Below are 4,033 nucleotides of genomic sequence, written 5' to 3'. Positions count from 1 at the left end.
AAGGAGAGAGAGGCTGATATTCCTTGGTTTACACAGAAAGCCAATAAAGCTCCTGACATGGGACTTGCTCAGTTCACAGAGGCCTCAGGCACCCTCTCGATGGGGTGAAGATGCAGAGCACCTTCTCTAGAGGGTCTTAGAAGCCCAGGCAGGAAAGTGAACTCAGAGAGCCTCTGCGCTCCAGGGGATCAGCCTGAAAAAGAGAGAGAGAGAAAGAAAGAAAGACATGGGGACCAGAGCTCTGATGGAGCAAAGGTGTTTTAATCAACATGGTGTGGGCATATATACTGTCTTACAAGGTAGTTATTCTCAGCAAAGATAAAGGTTAAAATTCCAGACTTACAAAACATAGGTGATCCATATTAAAGAGAGAGAGAGTTGTAAACAATCACTTTTACCGTATGGTTCACAAGAAGGAAGAGGGTACTTATCACCATATAGAAACACTAATGAAGGAAATGCCTGGATTCCTCAGTCCTGGGAGAGGCTTGCCTCTCCTCTTAATTCCTGAATATTCAGGAATTAATAAGGAGCAGAGAATTCCTGACAGATCCAAAACAGCACACAGGAAGCCTCCTGTTAAATGCTTCCTGACAGACATGGAACAACAGACTGGTTCCAAATAGGAAAAGGAGTACGTCATGGCTGTATATTGTCACCCTGCTTATGTACTTATATGCAGAGTACATCATGAGAAACGCTGGGCTGGAGGAAGCACAAGCTGGTATCAAGATTGCCGGGAGAAATATCAATAACCTCAGATATGCAGATGACACCACCCTTATGGCAGAAAGTGAAGAGGAACTAAAAAGCCTCTTAATGAAAGTGAAAGAGGAGAGTGAAAAGTTGGCTTAAAGTTCAACATTCAGAAAATGAAGATCATGCCATCTGGTCCCATCACTTCATGGGAAATAGGTGGGGAAACAGTGTCAGACTTTATTTTTGGGGGCTCCAAAATCACTGCAAGTGGTGACTGCAGCCATGAAATTAAAAGACACTTACTCCTTGGAAGAAAAGTTATGACCAACCTAGATAGCAAATTAAAAAGCAGAGATATTATTTTGCCAACTAAAGTCCATCTAGTCAAAGCTATGGTTTTTCCAGTAGTCGTGTATGGATGTGAGAGTTGGACTGTGAAGAAGGCTGAGCACTGAAGAATCAATGCTTTTGAATCAGTGGTGTTGGAGAAGACTCTTGAGAGTCCCTTGGACTGCAAGGAGATCCAACCAGCCCATTCTAGAGGACATCAGCCCTGGGTGTTCTTTGGAAGGAATGATGTGATGCTGAAGCTGAAACTCCAATACTTTGGCCACCTCATGCGAAGAGTTGACTCATTGGAAAAGACTCTGATGCTGGGAGGGATTGGGGGCAGAAGGAGAAGGGGACAACAGAGGATGAGATGGCTGGATGGCATCACCGACTCAATGGCCGGGAGTTTGAGTGAACTCTGGGAGTTGGTGATGGACAGGGAGGCCTGGCGTGCTGCGATTCATGGAGTTGCAAAGAGTCGGACACGACTGAGTGACGGAACTGAACTGAACTGATAGGTTTCTCAGGAGATAGGTGAGGTGGTCTGGTATTCCCATCTCTTTAAGAATTTTCCACGGTTTGTTGTGATCCACATAGTCAAAGGCTTTAGTCAATGAAGCAAAGATAGATGTTTTTCTGTTTTCACCTCATTCCTCCACTCACCAGCTGTATGACCATAGATGAGTTAAATCTATGCTCATGTGTTAAATGGGCATAATAAAAGTATTTGCCTATATTGTGAGGGGCACATGAAATGATGCCTATAAAGTCACACATTGTTGGGCACATAGTATGTGCTCAGTAAAAATCAGTTATTTGAACAAGTAGTAGTTGAATTGAAAGGTTTACTCCAAATGTAAATAAGCAGGACCCTAAGGAGTCTTCCTGGGATGGCTCCCCACCCCCTCAACCCTCCCAACCCCCCGAAATGCCCTCTACTTGACTCTTGTTTGTGGAGAAACTTTAGTTTCCTAGGCCTTCCCCAGTTTCCAAAGAATACATTTAATCAGAGAAGTGAGAAAATGCAGAACAAAGGGAAACTGTCAAGCAAGACAGAATAATAATAGTTTAGCCATTAAACAAATCAAGAACCTTCAGTTCCTTCTCAAGTGCTATAGATAATATTCTGACCTATATCCTTTGAGCTGTCTTGCAGAGACTAAAACCGCCACCAGATGGAAGAGATTAACTGCGTGCTACCCATAAGCCTGTAGACCCCAGAAGGTTGATGATATTGACTCCTGATGACCTCAGCACCAATCAGTCAGAAGAATTGTCCACAAGCTGATCACACACTCCACAACTTCCCTCCCTCACTCTGTATTTAAAAACCTTTCCCTAGGACTTCCCTGGTGGTCCAGTGGCTAAGACTCTGCACTCACAGTGCACGGGGCCCAGGTTCGATCCCTGGTCAGGGAACAACATCCCACATGCTACAAGTAAGGGTTTGCATGCTGCAACTAAGACCCAGCACAGCCAAATAAATTAATAAATATTGAAGAGAGAGAGAGAGAAAAAACCCTTTCCCTGAAAACCATCAGTGGCTCAGGTCTTTGGAGCATTAGCTGCCTGGACTCCTTGCTCGGTGCTCTGCAAGGAATGCTGCACTTGGCTTCACAGCAACTCCGTGTCAGTTGACTGGTTTTACTGCCCAGGTGAGTGGACCCACGTTTGGCTTGGTAACACAGACTTGGTGTGTGATATGGAGAAACCTCCAGAACTAGGGTAAAGCGTGGGTGAAGATGAGGATCTGCAGAAGGGAAGACGGGGCAGGATGAAGCATGGGGCCTGACTTAAGGCAGTGGTTGTGGGGAAGATGAGGGAAGAAAAACTAGGACTATTTCTGAGAATCCCAGTAGGTTCACAGGACCAATTTTAGACTCAGGGAGAGACACAGAGAGCATCCTCAGTCAGTCCTGCCGCCCTCCACAATCTTGTAGTTCCCAGAGAATTCCAGGACGCCACTCCTCTCCACGTGTCCATCGATGAGAGAAAGAGCTGAGGCCAGAGAAACAGATGAGGCTGGGAGGGTGTCAAGGCACTGGATGCAGCACTCAAATAATTCCTTAATTAATCTTACGACAGCGTTTGAGGATTGGACTCTCATTCCCATTTTTTAAAAAATTTATTTATTTGGCTGCACTGGGCCTTAATTGCAGCATGTGGGATCTGGTTCCTTGACTCTTGGTTGAACCTCGGATCCATTGGGAGTTCAGAGTCTTAGCCATTGGACCACCACGGAAGTCCCTGTCATTCCCATTTTACAGATGGACTATCTGAGGCTCAGAGGGGTGAAATAATTCTCTGGGGCTCCCTGGGGAGAGCTGGGAAAAAACAAGAGCTGCCCACTAGGGCCCATGGGATGCTAAGCACCGCCTTGAGGCACACTTTCCACGTAATAGCTCCCAACTGATCATGAGGTCGGTACTTGATTATCCCAGTTCTACAGATGAGGAAACAAACCAAGGATCAAAACCCAGCCCCTTGCTTTAGGAACTCTAAGACTTAGCCTCTGGACCACCAGGGAAGCCCACAGATTCTTTCTTAAAGTTGGACTGAGCAGAAACAAATGGGGCTGATGCTGTAAACCCACACATCTACCAGTCTCATTACTTTATAACCCCATCATACCACACCCACTGGGCCCCAACTAAGCTGAAAGGCAGAATTTAATTCTACAAAGTGGTTTGGAAGAAAAAAAATGCACGGATGCTTCCAAATTTAATTGTCAGGTAAAGATCAGCTCTAATTACTCCAAAAAAAGAGAAAGTTTGACAGTTTCTGAAATTCAAGGCAACTTTCTGACATGGATAATGACTTGACAGATCCATTTGAGATTCCCAAGCATCCTTTTAAAATCTCAGGTGTTCCCTTCAAAACGTTAAAAAAAAAAAAAAATCCTCTGAAATCCATGCAGCTATAAACTTTCATTTGAAACACAATTTGTAAAATTAGAACTGACTTTCACCCATCAGAGAAGAAGTTTTAAAAGATTGGTGATACC

General features: G+C 44.6%; 1 non-coding gene across 1 annotated transcript; it reads left to right on the top strand.

Moving 5' to 3' along the window:
- Positions 1 to 2,375: 2,375 nt before the first annotated feature.
- Positions 2,376 to 2,448, top strand: TRNAV-CAC (transfer RNA valine (anticodon CAC)). The gene has a single exon. It is a non-coding gene; the product is annotated as a tRNA-Val (tRNA).
- Positions 2,449 to 4,033: the final 1,585 nt, after the last annotated feature.

This window comes from Bos javanicus, chromosome 2 (assembly GCF_032452875.1).
Source record: "Bos javanicus breed banteng chromosome 2, ARS-OSU_banteng_1.0, whole genome shotgun sequence".
Lineage (NCBI taxonomy): Eukaryota > Metazoa > Chordata > Mammalia > Artiodactyla > Bovidae > Bos > Bos javanicus.
Note: the sequence above shows the minus strand (reverse complement) of the source record. Positions and strands in the feature narration are given on the sequence as shown.